The sequence below is a fragment of the Ambystoma mexicanum genome, chromosome 7p, assembly GCF_040938575.1.
Source record: "Ambystoma mexicanum isolate Mex_15411 chromosome 7p, UKY_AmexF1_1, whole genome shotgun sequence".
In the NCBI taxonomy this organism is placed as follows: domain Eukaryota; kingdom Metazoa; phylum Chordata; class Amphibia; order Caudata; family Ambystomatidae; genus Ambystoma; species Ambystoma mexicanum.
The window spans coordinates 459,019,740-459,040,949 of record NC_090939.1 but is presented as its reverse complement, the minus strand read 5'-3'; the positions used below and the strand labels follow the sequence as shown (position 1 = coordinate 459,040,949).

Below are 21,210 nucleotides of genomic sequence, written 5' to 3'. Positions count from 1 at the left end.
AACATTGGTGAAGTCGACATTTTGTCATTGCCTATTTTTCTGACCACGAATGTAACCTTTTCTTGGTGCCCGAGTTAGAGCCTTTTCCTGGAAAAGTAATTAGTGTATTGTGACAAGCCGGTTCCATGGAGGGCTGAATATGGTTATAATGTGATTAATCCTGTGGAGTCACCACAGATCCCCCCAGCCTAGAATCTCCTCCCATGTGGCCAGGGGACGGCAGCTGCTACCTGATCCTGCCCTGGAGTGTGGTATTATGAGGGAGAGGATCACATGGCAGGAGATGGCTATCAGGGGGAAGTGGTGACCCCATCAGGAAGGCGGGGTATGGCCCTCTTCCATGTAAGATCATATAATCCCTGATTTCTTGATGGCATATTGCCAGTATTCCGATCCTTCTAATAATAAAACTCAGATCTATTCTTGCTGGACACTCTAAGCAGGATGACAGTCACCCTTTATGTACACGTGGTGTTCATATACAATCTCCTAGGTCTAAACATCTGAACCTATATGCAGGGCCACCTTAAAGACTTTTGGGGCCCTAGGCGCAGACACCTTTGGGCCCCGACTCCACTGAACCAAATGAATTAAGGAATCCAGAATATCTGGTTGCGCCCCCCCCCCACATCACAATCACAACCCATAGCTTGATATGCTGTCTCACAGCGATGAAAATAGGTCTGGATACTCCCTTTCAGTCCCATTACCCTCTTCATTCTTGTTGTAATTAGAATCGTAAACAAGTAAAGTAGCATTTCAAGGCCGACATTAGCAGTCCAGACCAAGTGTCCTTGTGTTCTAGCATAGCTACAAGACAATGTTCATCATTAGCAGCAATGGGGAATATACTGGCCATAATATAAATGCGAGAGACAAATCTTTTAAAAGTATTCAGATTAGCAGCCTCATGGAATACAAAAGTGCACAAGTATGAATACAGGAGATCAATCGGAAGCAAGGAGAACGCTAAACATTCCATAGCACAGGTGGATGAAAATTAGAAGCTGCCAGCATCCAGAAGGACTGTGATTAGAAGAGGGACATGGTTTTCAAGTGGTGTTGCCATAGGAGAGCAAAGAAACAAGTGACTTTAGTGCGCAATATACCAATGCTCGCCATTATTATAGAGGAAGCAACACTATAGCCATTGAAGCCATGAGTAAGGTTTTTTTGAAGCTCATACTCTAAGAACGAAATAACTCTGAAGGACGGCAATGTTGAAAGGTGTAGGGGTGGATGGGCAATGCTGACGTTGGTCAATATGGAATTAAATGTGATGTCCAGGATCACACATTGGTAAAGCAGTGAAGTTGGGATATGTTCCCACGCTGCAATGTTTGCAATTTACCACTTTCTTTTCCTGTTCTACACCATGAACTAAAATAATCACATTTTATAGAGCTGACTTGGAAATTACAAACATCACATAAACCAACCTGACAATTTATAAAAACAAAATGTTTTAAAAGATTATTATGCAAAATGGGAATGATTCTAGCTTCATTGTCTCCATCATTATAAGTGCTGCCATACTAATTGATATCATCTTAAACAATTCCATCTTGGTTTCTCTTTTGTATATGTCTGTACAAATATGCCTGCCCAAAAAAAGCAAACCATTTGTAATGTCAAATGAGCAGACCTTAAAATATGCTTGCCAGAGACCTGGAGTGTTCTCTTATGTCTAGAACTCCTGTCACTCAAATGGCCTATATAAACAGAAAGATCAGATAATGGGCTGAACAATGTCAACAGCATGTGGGATGACAAATCTTTTCAAAGAAGATGGCACAGTTAAAATGGTGTGCTTTTGAAGCCAAGGAGAACAGAAGGAGAGGCGAGATGCAGAGCGGGTGCAGCAGGAAGCAGTACCAGAGACAGACATGCTGAGGTAGGCTACGTTGAAGAAGGCAGGTGCCTCCTACCATAGTGGAATCGAGACCGGAAGTGGCGTAGCAGAAGCAGAGCAGGGACTGTGAAGGAGCCAGAAACAAGGAGAAGGCTGGCGAGAGTGCAGTCATGTTGCAGATGTGCCATCCCACCGGCGAGCGAGAGAGAAGCCGGTGGGAAAACCCGTGAGGTGTCTGTAGAGTAAGGCACGCTTCCGACAGGTGTACCAGCAGTTACCAAGATGTTTCGAATGTTCATCAAGTAACATTGAAATATTAAATTTATGCAAGTCTCCATATGAAGGAGGCCAATAGGGGGAAGGTTGGAGTAAACACCATGAAACATTACTAATGAAGAAATTAAAGGCAAGATCTGTGCAACTCTTCATATATGAAAGGTCAATATGGGGAAGACTGGAAGAAGTATTGCCACAAGCCAATGAACAGTGTTAATGAAATTGAAGAGCAACACTTTAATAAACCTCCATATAAGGGATGCCAGTATGGGTGAAGTTGGAACAAGTAGTACCTGAAGCCAGTGGAGTATAAAACAGTGAAGAAGTAAGAACTGTGTTATACTCGAGAAAGATAGACTACTGAAAGATTGTGAAGACTTGGTGAAAGTGTTGCTTCAGGCAGTGAACCTTTGGGGGAGGGGGATGCCTGGCAGAAGAGTACACCAAGGGATCTTCTGAGCTCACAATATCCTTTTTGGGGAGATTCCTGTCGGGAGAGTACACCAGGATATCTTTAAAGCCCAGAAAGGGAATACCTGGCAGGGGAGTACACCAGGAAAACCAGCTAATGTTTATGAACAGAAAGACCTAGTGAAAAGGGTTCACTATGGTTTGGCAGTGGGGTATACCAGGAGAACTTCTTTTGTTGAATAAAAGAGACACTTGTGCCATCCTTGAAAATCATCATTTGTTTGGAAGAGACATTTTCATCTTATAGATAGAGGTGTTATATGAAAGAGATATTTCACATGGATTGCGTACTCCCACATATTCCTCGTGTTATGATTTTTTTTGACAGGGGTGCTGTCTGTGTGCCATCTCCTATAGTTAATGTCCCTCAAGGGCCTTTGTTCGACTGTCAACGTCATCATCAGTATAAATAGTGCACGCAGCGCCCGTTGGCTTCAGTTCTGGTTTTCCGAGCGAACGCTTCAAAGAATTACGGCATGCTTAATTTCTTCAGTGAACTCCGTCAGCTATTTCCGTTCTACAAAAATGTCTTCTCAGTCAGGTCCATCAACGTCTAAGACAGGCTTCAAGAAGTGCCAAGTCTGTGAATCGAAGATATCAATCACCGACCCCCTCTACATATGTCTGCACTGTCTTGGTACCTGTCACCGTACTGCTGGGTGTAACTGCGATGACCGAAAAGGCTGTGAGGGAGTGTAAAGGTGAATTGGCGGTGCAGAGGTTGCCTTCGAAGTCTCCTTTGAAGAGCTCAAAAAGAAAGACTGATGAGTGAAGAGATTCTCCTCGATGGAAAAGATCTAAAAGATCTTGATAGAGAAGTCGATTGCGCCATTCTTCGTCTTCTTTGAAGAAGGCCAACAAACAGCGTCACAGGTCACCTTCGACCTCTAGTGATTCCTCCGCCAAGGTAATCAAATGTCCAGCTAAGTCGGACTCCCCAACAAAATGGGATGCGTTTCGTAAAGCAATGCTTAAAATCTTCGAGAATGTACCCTGACCCCCTCAAAGGACCATCAGAAAGCCCAAGTCCCTGTCGATCTGCATCAAGACCGCAAAGGGAAGTCGAAGATGAAACCTTTGAAACGAGCCATACGCCGGAACAGCATCAAGAAAAATCTTGATCCAACGAGAAAGAGGGCTTTGAGTCAGGAATCCAGTCCATCGAAAAAGCATAAAAAGTCAACAATGCCTACGCCTTTGCGAAGTTGACTCTGACAAAATCGACTACGACTTAGAAGTCGTTGTCGACGATTTTCTCGAAGTTGTCAAAGCCAACAGTAACCTAGGAAAAGGTTTGCAAACCCTTGCCAAAGACAGATTATTTAAAGTCTTTAACCTCTATCTATGAAGAAAATGCACCTTCAGATGATAACGCACCACCCTTTTGGGGACAACATGGCACCTCTAATGTACCAGAGGAATTCATCTCAGAAGAGTCTAGTTTAAAAGACTTGTATGATAACCTTCAATCAGCCAGTGGTTTAGATATCTGGATAACTGGAATTTGGTAAACCAGATCCTACTGACCACACTGACTGCTTATATAGGAAGCTAATGAGCAAGGTGATGGAGTTTTTGGGTTGAAGCAGGCCTACTCCTTCTTTCGAGCAGCATTGCCTGACAGATATTTTGGATCATGGTCCCCAAAAAGATCCAATTTTGCCTTTTCACATTGCACTACAAAGAAGGCTCTCAACAAATTGGGAGACACCAGAGACTGCGGCAGCGGTAGATACAAATTATGCTAAGAAATATAGCCCATCCAGCAGTGACCCAGAGTACTTAAAACATCCAACACCAGAAGGTTTGGTGGTTCAAGCTGCTACATCTACTAAGCAATCAGCATACCACTCTTTCCCTCCTGATAGGGATAAAAGAGTGGATGCCTTGGCGAGAAAATTATTTACCGCTGGTATTATGGTGTTAAAGTCAACACAACTTGTACCTTGTAAAGATTTACGTTTACCCTGTTGGACTGCGTAGCTATGGTGGCTGACTACATCCCGGAAGGTGAAGCAAGCAACGGCTTCCTGGATATCATCAAAGATAAGGAGGCAATGGGGGATGCCTCCATTCAGGTCTGGATACTGCAGACAACATCAGCAGATCCATGGCATCTTGCACTGTGTTGCGCAGATTTGTGTGGTTGAGGAAGTTCATATTTGCACCAGATGTGCAGTCTAGACTCCTCAATATGCCCTTTGATGGCTCGAGGCTGTTTGGCAGCAAGGCTGATGAGAGTTTGAAAAAGCCGCAGGCCTCAAAAGCAGCAGCTAAAACAGGAGCTCATCTGAAGAAAGGCAACAGCCGCAGCCACCAGAACACCCGCAGCGCCAGAGACGAGCGCTCACCTGCTGGCTCCCAAGGCATGAGAGAGGAGGAGATCGGAACTAATGGCCCTGAGAGATTGATACACAGCGGTGAGTGGCAGAACCCTTCCGGGAACCCATCCCGCCCGACCCCTTCCTGAGGAGGCCATTAGCACACTAGAGAGCCTGTGGAGTTCATACACCGCTGCCGGGAGAGTTCCTTGCTGCAGCGTATGGATGGCCTCCCCAGGAGCAATCGGCAAACACACTACGAGGATAAGCTACAGAGTGCCACATTCCCCGACCCACCTCAAAACACGCAGCTGAGAGCCAATCGGGGTGCAGGACCCCCCCTGCTGAAACCGCAAGGCATCCATCACCCCCGGAGCCACAGGTTAAGGGCCCTGCACGAGATTGATATTGGTCCCACCACTGGCAGGCTCAGAAGCAAGGAGTGCTGGGCACCCCTGAGGACAGCAACCTGTGCGCCATCCACGCCAGGAGGGTCACCATTAGGCCCAAGGACATCCAGCTGGCCCACCGCATCTGGGGTGAAGTCAACCACACGCACCCTGCCCCTCGCAGGCGACTCAGTGATCGTCAGCAAGCTCGCGGGGGCAGAGGAACTGCCCCATTGAACTACTACCCCAGCCTCATGGCTAGAGAGACAACCACACTATTAAACCACCAAAGAGTTTGAAAGGCAATTGAAAACCACAGGGCTAGGAAAGAAGCTGGGTGAGGTAGATCGCTTCCTGGAAGCCACAGTGGAATAAGCAGGGGAGGCCCCTAACCCCACCTCAAAGGGAAAAGATGGCAAAACACCACAAGCCCCACAAAACGACAAACATTACTACCATGTTTCTACTCCAAGAAAAAGTTTAAAAGCTCGAGACCGGGCGCCCTACATCACACTCCCCAGAGAGGCAGACAGGCCATTGAGCCACGAAGGAAGACATCCGGTCCCGCCTAACAGACATCAGATCCGAATTCCGGAACTGCATGGTAGAAATTAACAAGGTGGAGAGTCTGGACAATCGGATGGGAGAATTGAAGCATAGAATCAGTGAAACCGAAGACCAAGCCCTGGACCACTCGGCCCAACTATCTGACCTAAGGAGAAAACTCCAGGCCTTGGAGGGGAAGAATGAAGAAGTGACACGAAAACAAGAAGACTTGGAAAACAGGGTCTGAAGAAACAACATTCAGATTAGAGGGGTACCAGCGACAATCCTGGACCAGGCCCTGCAAACCTTTGTCTGCAACTTCTTCCAAGCCCTCTTCCCTGACTGCGACAAAGCAATGCTGCTACTGGAGCGGACCCACAGGATGCAGAGCCGCAGAGGGCCTTCCACAATGGAGCAACCAGATGTTATCACCCGGGTCAATTTCTTCTCGACCAAGCAAGAGATCTTGTCGACTAGGCGAACGCAAGGAGAGCCGACATTCCCAGGGACCCTGCTACAGGTATACTAGGACCTGGCGCCAAACATTGTCCAGAGATGCAGAGCCCTCAAACCACTTACCACCTTTCTCCAAGACCCAAAAAATAAAATACAGGTGGATGTTCCCAGCGTCCCTACAATTCACATTTGAAGGCCATTCCTGGGTGATCAGCTCTCTCAAGGAAGCATAGGGCATCTTGGAGGGGAAGATTTGAGGAGCTCATCCCCCACCGAGGACAGATGAGAAGCCCTGAAACCCACACTTAATGCCTGGATTATGTTCACAAAGGGGGGGAAAACCACACACTCCCCGAAGCAGACATGAACAATCCCACTGGACTCTCCAGCAGAGGTTCCACCAGAGACCACCCTAAAGGAAATTACCCATGGCTCCCAACAACAAAGCAAAGCTGGAGCTCGCCACTCCCACGGTTCACCCCAGCCATGAGAGAGAAGACTCTATCTGGCTCAAGGGCCCAAAGGCCCAGTTTTGACTTAGTTTTGGTTCTCTGTTTATTTCTTTGTTATTTGGTGGAGCTCACCACCAGTTTACGAAAGTTAAAACCCCGGTCACAGCGGTCAGACATAAAACCCAAAGCTCCAAATGACAGATGAAAGCAGTCAAGCCCCGAATCTCCCACCCTCGAAAGCAAAGACGCTTCAACACAAAGATTTTCCTCCACATCAACAACTCTGCTTTGTGACCCTAAACGTCAGAGCCCTCAACTCCCCAAGCAAACGGAAAGCAACTCTCTGATGCCTAAACGACCTAAACAGCTCAGTGGTATTCCTCCAGGAAATGCACCTGACCGAAGCTGACTTCCCACACCTATGGGATAGAACCTTCCTGAAGCAATATCTGGCAACGAGTGGTGCGAAGAAGGGAGGCGTGGCAATCCTGATAGCGAGAGGCATCCCTTCCATGGAACAAGAGACACTACAAAGCTCTGACGGCCGATACCTAGTGGTGAAAGGGGACCTGTTTGGCCAAGTATACACCTTATTCTCAGTCTACGCTCCCAATGAAAATCAAGGAAGATTTTTCATTGAACTAGAAGCAGCCCTGCTCCCCTTCCTGGAGGGCCAAGCAGTAATAGGAGGAGACTTCAATAGTGTCCTAGATCCTCTCGTGGACAAATCAAACCTCCCCACACCAAGAGACTCCAAAACAGCCGTGGGCCTATGAAAAATCTTCAAATCCCTGGGAGTGTTGGACACCTGGAGGGTCTTACTCCCAACGGCCTAAGACTTTTCCTTTTTCTCTCACGTGCACGCACCTCCTCGCGCATAGACCTGTTGCTTGCCAGCCCTCAAGTCCTCTCCTTCACAGATGAAGTACATGTAGGCACAAGAGTGCTCTCGGACCCTGCTCCATTGATCTTGACGGCTCGCATCCATAATCCAGATCTGCCCCCAAGACCGCAATGTGGTCCCTTCATGACCCGATATTGTATGATATGGCTCTGCGAGACGCCCTGGCCACAGCCATTCAGAATTATTTTAAAGAAAACTCAATCGGCCCCACCTCAATTGCCACAAAATGGGAAGCAATGAAAGAGGTCATCAGAGGAGAGCTGATAGCCCACGCAGCACCCTACAAAAAATGAGGGTCCACGCTAAGAGAGCAACTGAAGAAAGACATAATTATAGCAGAGAGGAACCATAGAAAGAGTTGGTTGCCGAGAGCTGCACGGACCCTGCGAATCGGCCGTAACAAGATAGAAGCACACTATGCAGAACAGAATGCCCAGTCCCTCATACAAACTAAACAGAGCTATTATGAACATTGAAACAAAGCCAACAAGTTCCTGGTTAAGAAATTAGCGAAAACCCACCGCCAAAATCAGATAACTGTCCTTAAAGACCAAAGGGGATCACTCAATATGCAGAAGAAACTAAACTTCAGCTAGCAACCACACACCTAATCAACACCATGGGGGCCACCCCACGACATCCGAAGTCGAAAGAGCAATACATCACAGAAGCTGCCCTCCCACACATTCTGGAGGCAGACGGACAAGCCTTGGAGCTTCCCATCACCAATGAGGAAGTGGAACAGGTGATAAAATCCCTAAAATCCAGAACCCCAGGCCCGGACGGATTCTGCCCAAATTCTACTTTAGAGGCCTTCTCACAGGCCCACTGGCAGAGCTCCTAAACTCCTTCTGAGAAACAGGCTCGGTGATCCAGTCGATGCAAGAATCCACCAACATTATGCTGCTAATTCCGGGAAAAGATCCAAGAGAATGGGCCTCATATAGACACATCTGGCTCCTCAATATAGACGTGAATATTTACACCAAGGTCTTGGCGGTTAGACTAGCGAGGATTCTCCCCACACTTATTAACTCGGACCAAACAGGATTCATTGCGGGGAGAAGCACCGAAGACCATACCTACTGGGCCCTGAACCTCGTAGATATAGCAGCAGGGGAACATCGAGAACTGGCCCTACTCGCCCTGGACGCAACCAAGGCGTTTGACCGGGTGACTGGTCGCTCATAAGCCTAACATTGGAAGCATTTCAATTCAGCCCTAACTTCCGCACCATGCTATTAGCCAACTACAAGGCCCCCAAAACAACCTTAAGGGTAAACCAACATAGATCAGCTCACATCCCACTCTCATGCGGGACGAGGCAGGGATGCCCGCTTTCTCCATTGATCTTCGCCTCTAATTATGGAACCCTTTGCCCAAAGAGTCTGCAATAACAACTCCATCGAAGGAATGACTTTAAAAGGGAAACAATACAAGGCGTCCTTATATGCTGATGCTGTGATGCTGTCACTCACTAATAGCCAAAGCTTGCTACCAGCAGCATTAGCGGAGTTGGAAGCCTTCGAACGAGTGGCAGGCTTCTCGATCAACTACACTAAATCGGAGGCACTGGGAGTGAATTTAGCAAGGGAGATGCTACATCTTCTCGGTCCGATCTGCCCATTGAAGTGAAGCACGACGACGACGAACTATCTGGGAGTACATATTGCGGCTGACCCCAAAAAGCTGGACGCAGCAAACTTCCCCCACGTGTTCAGCAGCCTAAAAGCAGACCTCGGGAGGTGGGAGGAGCAGGAGATTTCATTCTTGGGTAGAGTGGAAGCATGCAAAATGATTTTACTGCCTTGATTCCTGTATCTTTACTTGTTGCTACCAGTAGAAGTTCCCCTAAGACCCCTCAACTACAAAAACAAATCTCTCGATTTTATATGGAAAGGGGGCAAAGCAAGCAATCTGCAGAAAGTGATGACGGGGCAGCCAAATGGGGCAGTATGGGGGAACCAAAACTCTGCAACTACTACATAGTGGCCCAGTTAACAAACTCCTTGTTATGGGGTGACTCCATGGACCCCCCAAAGTGGGTAAGCATCGAACAAGCTAGAAGCCCTTTTCCGCTCAGCAACCAACTACACACCTCAGCGACAGCACACAGATAATGGCCAGCAATTCTTTCATCAACTAGGGCCACCCTAGGAATTTGGGACAGCGCATTGCAAAGGAAAAAGATACCCAAAGGGTTGAGTCCTCTCTCCGCAATTCTCTGCATCCCGGACTTTGCCCCAGGGCTACAGGCGGTGAACTTCCAAAACTGTACCCAAGGGGGCCTACTAACCCTCTCTTAGCTGTTTAAAGACAGATGCCCCCCTAACCTTCATGGAATGCAAAGCTTGCATCAAGACCCCAGTGGGAGGCATACTTACTCGGCATCTGAAAGAATGGCGGGGCATTACTTCAGATGCTTCGGCACTGGGAACTGTAGCCCAAGGTTACTGCCTTCCTTTTCGAAAAAGGCCTTAGGATCATCCACCGGGGAACAACTCTTTCAAAGTTCCAGATCCTCTCCTTGTGCAGGATATTTGGACCCTGCTAGATAAAGGTGCTATAGAACCAGTACCTGTGGTGGAAAGGGACAAGGGTTGGTACTACACATACTTTGTAATTCCCAAAAAGGACAGAGCATTGACACCCATCTTGGATTTAAGAAACTTGAACAAATTCTTCAGGAGGACAAGTTCAAGATGGTTACTCTTTCCCAAATTTTTCAGGCTCTCCAACTCCAAGACTGGATGTTGTTACTGGACCTTCAGGATGCTTACTTTCATGTGCCTATCCATCACAAGCACAGAAAGTACATGAGGTTCGCGTTTGTCGGTTCTCATTATCAGTTTCGAGTTCTGCCATTCGGGCTAACCTCCGCCCGAGGGTTTTCACCAAGTTGATGGTGGTGGTGGCAGCGAGTCTCAGGAGAGGAGGGATTTACATCTATCCCTATCTGGACGATTGGCTGATCAGGGCCCGTTCACCCAAACAAGCCCGGGAACATCTCAGTGTAACCTGCCACTCCCTCCACAGACTGGGCTTCTCCATCAGTTACAAGAAGTCCCACATGATACCATCTCAAAGACTCCAGTTTATTGGCGCAGTCCTGGATGTTTCCTCGGGCAAAGCCTAACCACCCGAGGTGAGAGCTCAACATATTCTGCAAATGGTCCAGAGTGCACAGCATCTTTGGGTCTTCAAATTTTTTAGGTTGCTCGGTCTCATGGCATCCTGCATTTTTTTGGTGGCAGAGGCTTGTCTCAGAATGAGGTCCCTCCAATGAGGTCTTGGGATTCAATCGTTTCAATTCTCAGGCAGAATGTCAGACCACCTGAAAGTTTTGAACAGAGTCGCTCAGGACCTTTTGTGATGGGCTTGCAAGGGCAATATTTGCAAGGGAGGATCTTTTTGGCAGCCATGGCCGGAGATAACTGTAGTGGCAGACACCTCACTCACGGGGCTGCAGAGCCCATGCCGTCGACCTGACAATCAGCGGTCGTTGGTCTCCATCGGAGTCCAAACCTCACATCAACCTTTTCTTGCTGAGGGCAATCAGACTAGTGCTGATGGCATTTCTGCCCTCTGTACGGGGAAAGAATGTCCTAATAATGACAGACAACAAACTGGTCATGCACTACCTCAGCAAGAGAGGTGGTGTAGGGTCACTACCACTGTGCAGCGAAACAACGCAGCTCTGGTTCTGGGCAATTCAAGAAGGAATCTCTCAATCAGCAGTTCACCAAGCGGAGAGGAGAACACGGCGGTGGGTGCTCCGTGCAGGCAGAGCACACTCTCCCACAGGTGGAAACCAGCTCAGGAAGTCCTTGAAGAGATATTCACCCTTTGGGGAACCCTTCAAGTTGATCTATTCGCGACCAGTGTCAACCAGATGTGCAAACTGTTCTGCTCCAGGGAATTCCCCCCAAGAGGAGCTCTAGGATACGCGTTCATAGTGGACTGCGAGTTTCCACTCCTGTATGCGTTTCCTCCAGTCCCCGTCATTCCTCATGTGATCAAGAGATTGAGAAAGTTCGGGAAACCCATGATCCTAATTGCTCTGGATTGGGCCTGGAGGACGTGGTACCTGGACCCATCCATCTGCCCTCCAATGTGTCTCCCACAAAGAGAGGACCTTCTCTTACAAGGGGAGGGTCGGGTTCTCCATCCAGAGGTCAAGACTCTCAACCTTCACGCATGGTTTCTGAGAGGTTGAGATACAGGGATTGGTACCTCCCGTATGACGTGATGGAGATCTTGCTTTCGGCCAGAAGGCCAGTAACAAAATCTTTGTGCCGTTGGAACACGTTCAGCAGTTGGTGCAGGGATAAGAATGTGGATCCCTTTCTATTTGACTCGCGTATGGTGCTTTCTTTTTTGTTACATTTGGCGAATATGGGGCTCAAGATTGGAACAATTGAAGGTTTCCTGGCAGAGCAATCTATTTTCCAGTTCTCTTCAGAGGAAGATTCATATTTTTAAATCCCTCTGATTGTGCAATTCCTAAAGCGTCTTACTAATGTATTTCCACCAGTTTCATTCAAAGTCCCTGTATGGGATCTTAACCTGTTGTTCAAATGTCTAACATGCATTCCATTTGAGCATATACACTCATGCCCATTGAAACTGTTAACCGTGAAAACTGTTTTGCTAATCGCAATAACGTCAGCCTACAGGGTAAGCGAGTTGCAGGCACTTTACTGTAAACTCCCACACATGGTTTTCTATAAAGACAAAGTTGTTCTCAGGGTGAAACCTTCTTTTCTACCTAAAGTAGTCCCTGACTTCCACTTGTCGCAAAAGATTATTTTTCCAACTTTCTATCCACCTCCTCATCCTGGAAAGGAGGAGGAAAGATTACATAGGCTGGACCCAAAAAGGGCTCTCAGTTTTTATATATCAAGAATGGCAACATTTAATCAAAATAACCCATTATTCATTGGCTATAAATGCCCTAAATTGGGTTTAGCTGTTACAAAACAGACCCTATCCAGATGGATCATCCTGGCTATTGGGTAATGTTACAGGTTAGCGGGCAAAGACCCGCCAGAGGGCATGAGAGTACATTCCACAAGGGGCATGGCAACCTCTGCTGCTCTTTAGAGAGGTGTTCCAGTCAAAGACATTTGCTCAGCGGCCACTTGGTCGTCTGTTCACACATTTGTGAAACATTACTGCCTGATTTCATCTTGCAGTCAGGAAGGACAATTTGGAAAAGCGGCCCTTCATTCAGTCCATGACAACAGTTAAAACAATATGTAATTCGTACTCCCACCTCAAAATTAGTACTGCTTTGGGAGTTTATCATAAGATGAGGAATACCTGGGAGGACACAATCCATTTGAAGAACATGTTACTTATACCTGGTAACGTTCTTTCGATTGGATGTTCCTGCCACATATTTCTCATCGCCCCTCCCAGCCTACCCCACCATAGAATTTACATGTCTTTACACTTTACGCTTTCTTGGAGCCTACGGTCTATGGTACGCTATTTATACTGATGATGACCTCGACAGTCGAACGGATGCCCTCAATGAACATCGACGAGACGGCACACAGCGCCCCCTGTCCAAAACAAATTCTGAAGCAGCTATAGCTGGAAGGATAATTATCATAAGATGAGGAATACGTGGGAGGAACATCCAATCGAAAGAACGTTACCAGGGGTAAGTAACTTGTTCTTCTATTGTACCCTCAACACAACATGTTTGTACCTCCACACCTCTCAGGCTAACCCTTGTCAGGCGTTGGATGTGACTTCTCCTTATCCTGCGCAACTTCTCACTGTATCAATCTCCTCTTACATTCACCTCTCATCGTCATTATAGTCCCTTCTCCTATACCTTTCTACCAACCTCCTGCCGGCTTTCCTTCTTAGTATTTTCTCCAACTTCTTGCTTAGTTTCCTTCACCCCTCTTTGATGTTCTCTCCTTTTATCTCCTAAATATCTCCACCAACCACTTCTCTCATTGCTCCCTTCTCCACCACCTTTCTTTAGGCCTCATCACAAGTTCTGCGGTATCCCCTGCAGTATTACCGCTATGTCTATTAGCGTTACTGCCAACCCCCCCGGCGCTATTAGCGCCGGAACACGGGTTTGGCAGAATGGTAAGTCATCATTCCCCATTGGGCCCATTCGGGAATTCCCCAATTTTTGGCATTATTACCGCTGGTGGTATTAGTGTGGCGGTAATAGCGCCAAAAGTCAACACAAAATCGTGGCGGATTTGCCCCCAGCTCAGAGCTGGGGGTAAATCCTGCCAAACCCGTGATTTGGGCAGACTATTAAATGCAGTAGTAATAGCGTTACCGCCACATTTAAGGGTTACCGCCAAACTCGTGATGAAGCAGTTTGTCTACTGCCAATTTCATCTGATATTCCTCCCAACGAAACATGCGATACTCTCTCCTGCTTCCTGCTACATCGCCCTCTCTCCACGCTCCTTACACTACCTCTTTCTGCTTCAGCTCAACCTGCTCCTCTCTCCATCTCCAGCAATCTATGCAACTTGCTTGCCAACTCCTTATCCATGCTAAACTGCCAAGGGTTCTGGCCACTACCATTGGGCTGTCCTAATCTGCAGTGCGTAAACCTGTATGTGCTTTTTGTGGCTGTAATAGGATTGGAGGAGCGGTTCTTCAATATTTAATTCACCTGAATGTAATGAGTTGCCTCTTCAGCAATGCACGACAACCCAATTTCAAGCTCATCCTCTGTTAGATGTCATGCATGTCTTCTGCATGCCGCCAAGTGGACCACCCTTGCATGCTCGTTCAAATTGGCATTGGGCTTTTTGCTCTGCACCAGATGTTTTTCTCAATCGAGCTGCTACAAAGGGGAGTGAACTCTTACTCCCCAGAGCCCTTTATGATGTGGTAGTAATACTCGAAGGCGGAAGGGAATGCAGAAGTTACTCAAACATCAATAATCAAAGCACTCATGAAGTTGGCAAAATGCTTTCTGTTTTAATATCAATTATCTAAAACGGGGAGTACAATGGGCATCATATGACACTGCACATCTCGATCTGAAAGCATGTAATAAAAACAGTTCTTTTATAACAAAAATGTGTCACTGCAAAAGTCATACTACGTGGCAAACTACAAAACTTCAGTTGGCTCTCAATGAACGTCTAAGTATACGTTCTATAGAGCCACTGGTTATGATTGGGTACTTAAGTCAGGTTGGCATCAGAACCCACCCCCAATAACGGGTCACCATTTTCGACACTAGATACATAACGATCAGTTGGTTCTTCAAACTATAGGGCTCTTCGTTACACGGCCCACTATGATTGGTTTGGCACCCTTGTACCCCTCTGGAATATTCCACACGCTAGCAGCATGGAGGCTACCATCCCAGGTGCATGGAAGCTCTGCGTGATCATCATGCCTCCCTCCAATTAACCCACTATCCATCAACACTCCTTCAGTTTGCCAGACAATTAGGCTTTTGAACTTGGCCTTGTAACTGTTGACTTTGCCTGGGAAATAAAGGGAGTATAGCTTCACTGTGTCTTTTAGTTTCGGTACAACCTGACCCAAGCTATTTCGATCTCCCCCATGTGACTTGAAGACCACTCTTTTCAAGCCTTTTGCAGCATTTAAACCTATTAAATGATGAACTGTAGAAACCTCTAGTGTTTTTTCATGCTGCTTCAAACAGAAGCGTGTTCTTTTCTCACATTCGTTATAGCCTTCTTGACAGGCATCAGTTCACTGTGGTCTTTTTTGCCTTGGTTCTGGCCCAGCCCCATCTTCTCTGAAACTTGCCTTTCCATCAGTAATTTCCAACTGCGCCACTCATTTGAAAGTCTTTTTCTTTTTCATGAGGTTTCAGGCCTGCTAAAGTGCGTTTATGGAACATCCAGGTTATATACATTCCTATGTATATACATTGGCGCATCACCGCAATCTAATTCACTACGTAGCAAGCCATATGAATACTTTTCCCTACTTGCGTTTCAGCACTATACACGTGTAAACTGATTTACATATTTTCCAGCATTTCTTTAGCATGAGCATCTTCATCTCAAGCCCGAAATGTTGCTCATCTGTACAAGCTATTCTATAATACTTAGAGAATACCTTTACATTTCTTCTCTCCATCCAGCCTCTAGATAAATCAACTCCTATTTCATATGATGTCATCAGGCTCCTTTCTTTGTTCAAATGCACAATTCTTCTGGTACTGCATCCAAAAGAATACTGTGTCTTCGTGCATTTAGGTAGTGTTTTCTCAAAAGATATCTTGTCTCAAAGGTTCTCTGCAGTATTGGTACACTAACTGGAACTGCACATGTCGTCATCTCTGGTTCCCAACATATAGTTAGCATAGGAGCGGAACTTGGAGTGAGGCTATCTGACTGTACCTCTACACACACCCCTCTGAGCGATTTATCGACCACTTTGTTATCAATCTTTACATCAAGACCTCCTCGTCTGAAAAACTGTTTCTTTGGGACCCAAATCTCCATGACTCCTTTCAGACCTCCTGCTGATTTCACATGCTCATCAACACTCCAGGTCATAAGTGTGCAGTTTTCAGTAGGACTACAGTAGAGCCATCTTCCCATGTATTTCTTTTGGTGTCTTGGATACAGAAACTTTGTACCTTCAGATGCGTGTATACTGGCTTTCACCTAGTTTCTGATTTCTTCATCTGTAAGTTCCTTAGTCATCCATCCTGATTCAACATCAGTCATGATCTTCATTCCCACAACTATCTTTGCAATCTTCTTGCATTGTGAGATTATTATTCTGATCACACAGAATCCAAGCATGATCATCACCAACAGAGCTCCAAGAAACTTGAACATGTTCACCATCCATTGTGGAACCCATGAGAAAACTGCTCCAAACCAACTGTCATCAGCAATGTCTTCCATTTCATCAATCATCTGAACGTATAGGTGTGTCAAAATGGAGATAGCCTCTGTCAAGGTGCCATTCTCATCGTCATGAGAAGGTATAAATGTGCAACATGATTCTCCAATTTTAGCACAAACCCCTCCATCCATAGCTGTAATCATATCCAAGACATACCTATTCTGAAGTCATCAGTATTATGGCTCTCAGCTCCTCCTTAATTGCATTGAATCCTTTTATGGTAGTGTTGATCGTCTCCAGGAGCTCCCATCTGGTTATCTGCAGCCATTTAGTATTTGCATCCGTCTGGATCCTGGGCATGAAGATTATATTGAATATCGATGAGGTCTTACTGAACAGTCTGTGTCCATATGTGATCGAATCAAAAGCTTCTATTGATTTTGGTGAGAAATAATTCTCCCTCTTCAGTCGTCTCAAAAGTTCTGCAGACTTTAGATGTGCATCTGCTTTCGGGAATTCACCAATGTTCAGATCACTTTTTGGAATCACCAGTGCTGGAACATGAACATTCACTATAGAACAAAGTCCTCCGCAATCCTGGGGCCGCTTCATATAAGCTCTGGATCCACAAGCACAGTAGTGATCCATTATCACTGTTGTTCCAGCACTCATTCCTTGTGAAACATAAATTCGACCACAGTTCTTATTTTCTCCTGTTTTTCCCGTGACATTATTTCTGAAACACAGCTTTGCACTTTGCAGGGGTACTATCTGCAAAGGTCCTCCTTTGTCTTCGACCCATGTCTATAATTTAGCAAGTTTTGACCATACTGGTTTGCACAGCCTTTCCACATTGTCAACAGTTAGCTCGTAGTTACCCATTACTACCCAAGCTGTGCAGATTACCACACTTTATTCCCAACCATCTGGGGAGAGTACTGAACCCCAGATCTGCATTTGGACTATTTCCTTCCATCTTCGGATCTCCTCTTTAGTTTTTCCTGGGCTATCCAGTCTTCTGTTTACTTCCCATCAGATTCCAGCTTCTTTTACTCCAGGCTGTTCATACTTGATCACGTGATTCTTAGTGTGGGTTCTTGCTCGTGTCTTTGTGACTCGCACATAGTCGTCTTCATCTGGATCTGTCCATTCAGTTGCCCATTTTAGGTAAGCTGTTCGACCCATAAACTGGCCTCTTGTTTGACAGAATGCTATGTGAGATAGGCAGTGTGCTGTTAGGACATCTATTTCAATGGCTATGAAGACCTTAGATTTTCCCATACTACAAGGCATGAGTGCACATTCATAGCAGTCCTCCTCAGACGTACTCTGACCCACCTCTTTCATACACTGATACCAAGCATTGTTTCCTAAGTGCGCTGTGCTGTTTAGATAATTATTCAGTTCATAATCATCTTCTGGTGCATATCTCTTAGGTCTCCTTCTTGCCACACGTGGTTCAATCATTATATCATACGGTATAGCAGCATACCTTTTTCTCACTGGAGGGATCATAGGAACATTAGTCAGTACAACTGGTGTCTTTACATGTACTACTGATGTAGGGGTGGTTACAGAAGACTTTTTGTCTCTCCCTACCAATCTATATATGATGCTCAAGAATAATATCCCAGACGTCCTTTCCCGAGTACGGATGCTTAGTGACATTTGCCACAGAAACAGGTGCTTTCACATAAGCTACTGGAGTAGGAACAATTACATAAGGCCTAGGATCTCTTGCAAACTGGACTTCTCCCTTACCTTCAGGAGTATTGAGAATAAAAGGAACTCTCCCTTTTTTTGGATCCATAACATATGCAGCATGTATTACCAGGATTAAAGTGATGACAAAAAACATCAAGCAGGCATACATTAAGCACCAATAAAAGATGCCCCAACAACGTGAAGATGCCGATCGTCGTTCCCTCTTTTGGAATAGCTAGATGTTTTATGGACCACATGATTTGCCTATACCTAACTTTAAGGAAAGAAAAATGCTTTATTCAGGCAATCTCATAACCACTCCGACAGCAGCTGTACCTTTTCCACAAGTTCCACAAGCAACTGGCTGATTGCTGGACGATTAACAGGGTTCCTGGTAAAGTCAAATGTGTCGTCCTTTCGCCAAACGTGGTAGGGATGTGCTTTGAGTAGATAATAGAAGATTAACGCCACTTATGGACAACTTCCTGTGACAACACCATTCATTAGTTCATGAAGAAACGTCGTAAAAACAATGAATCTGTTCCATTATATCTCGTAGCAATTTATCAAGGGCATGCTGATTCCTTGGAACTCTCTGAAATGTATGAACATCAGTTTCCCTACCAACAAAATGTTGGCGTTCTTCAATTAGGAAATAGAAACCATACTGCATAGTTGATGAGCGTCGTCATTGGACAAGATCATCAGTTTGCTCACAAAGATGCACCAGGCGGTGAATGCTTGCAAAGTTCACGATCAGCCAATTTATTGCAGGTCGATTTCTGGGATCCCTCAGAAATACTTAAGTGCTTGTGCATCATCCAACAAATTGAGGATGCTTGCGAATCAAAAGGTAAAGAATCAATGCAAGTAGTTTGTGAAAATATTTATCAAGCAGAACCATCTGTATGCTCAAAGAAACGTTCAAGCAACAGTCTGATTTGGTCTAGAATTGCTGCCAAAAGTTGTCTAATCGCTGGACCATTCTTAGGATCTTGGAGCAAAGTATGAATATCACCACAGCGGCCGAACAATAGCAGGGTTAGCTCGGAGTATGAAGATAAAGACAGCAAGGAGTAGTCTGTGTGCATCCACATCAGTGAGGACCATAGAATTGTCCAAAAAGAAACTGTTTGAAATAAATCCGGGAACTGCTCTCTTTTCCAGTCGTCAAATAAGAAATCCAAGTCTGGCATTGCTCTGCCCTTTCCTTTGCAGTCCAAAGTTAAATGTCAACACTTCTCTGTGGCTCAAAAACAATGACTTTTTCCACTCTCTGCTGTGGTAAATGCAAAGAATGCTTTCCAGGAAACCCATACTCCAAAGTTTTCTTTGTCTTTGGATAGTCTCTGCGTCCTTCTTCCTCATCGATCTTGTCTGCACATGCTGAACTGCTTCTTTTTGACTTGCTTCCGAATAGGGTGAGGCTGCGGGAGGCTCTGCAGGGTAGATTTTCACGTCACCTTGATGAATCCACCCTCTTCTTGCTATAACTTTTATAGCGGACGGTGTGGTATTTTCCACAATGAAAGACTCGTGCCACTTTCTAGTGAAATTGCGAATTAGTACCTGGTCTCCTGGAAAGACCATTGGTATAAGAAGTTCTTGCACTAGAGTTGCTGAATGTCTTCATCTGTCTTGTTTGACTTGGTCTGAAATGACAGAGATACTTGTGGTCATGCATGTTAAATATTCTTGCAACTTAGTTCCTAACAATTCTGAAGTTGTCTGGCCATCACTCCTAATCCTCGATGGAGGAGTTAGAGGCATTCTCATTCGCCTCCCATTGACTAGTTTGTGGGGTGTGAGGTGGTGGTCTGAGCCAGGTTGGTTTCTAAGTACATATAACCCAAGGGGCAGGCAATACAGCCACCCCTTCTTCAGGGTCAATTTGAGCTTAGCTATTCTTTCTTTTAATAGGCCATTGAGCCTCTCACAGATCCCATTTCCTTTTGGAGAAGCTCTTTGAGACGTCAAGGTACCCTTAGGTTTCTCTAGAACGGCAAATGGAGCATGCTCAACAAATAACGTCATAGAACACCCCATCACTATACTAGCAGACTTCTCAATGGCGAACACAGCGGCTGCCAATGAGTGTTCGCACGGAAAAGTGACCCCTCATAACTGGATCTAAAATACCACTACGTAGTTCTCTGCATAAGTACTGCTGTCATAACTGTTCCATTTGTGTGCAAAAAAAAAGAAATTCCTCCACATAATTGGGAATTCCTAAAACTGGAGCTGTACAAATTGCTTGTTTTAATTCTTCAAAGCCTTCCTCCATTTCTCAGTCCATTCAATGTGTTTTAGACTTTGCTGTGCTTTTTTCAAGGTTTGCAGCAGTGGCTTTGTATATGAACTGTAATCAAATACCCATGCTCTAACGTAATGGCACAGTCGGTCCTAAAAACTGCTGGATTTGCTTTATCATGTGCGGTTTTGCTGTTTCCAAAATCGCCTCAGCCCTTTCTGGTGTGACTTTCTTTCCTTCATGCGAGATTAACTGGCCTATATACAACACAACTTTTTGACAATACTGCAATTTCTCTTTGACCACTTTATATCCTTTCTTTGCAAGGATAATCATTAATGGAATTGAGTGTCGTCTACACTCTTCCTCAGTCGTGCTGCAAACTAAAATGTCATCTACGTACTGCAAAACAACACTCGGCAAATCTACATTGCTTAAATACATCTGTTAGAAATTGATGGAGACTCACAATACCCTTGGGGCGACCTTGTGCTTCTCAGTTTAGTCTGACAGAACATAAACAATGTAAGTTCTTGGGAGTCCTTATGCAACGGGATTGAGAAAAATGCATTTTTCAAATCAATCACCGTGAAATATTGTGCTTCAACCGGGATATTACATAGAATCGCCGCTGGATTAGGATTTTGAGGAAACTCAGCCTCTACAATCGGGTCCTGAATTAAACGCCATGACCCCCCCCTTACTTTTTTGATCGGATACACCACAGTATTGCATGGTGTCTCTGATGTCACTAGA

At 45.6% G+C, this 21,210-nt stretch overlaps 1 protein-coding gene across 2 annotated transcripts in view; it reads left to right on the top strand.

The window, feature by feature from the left end:
* Positions 1 to 21,210, top strand: part of NME7 (NME/NM23 family member 7) — a 2,086,428-nt gene that overhangs the window by 826,794 nt on the left and 1,238,424 nt on the right. The gene's annotated exons all lie outside the window — the stretch shown is intronic.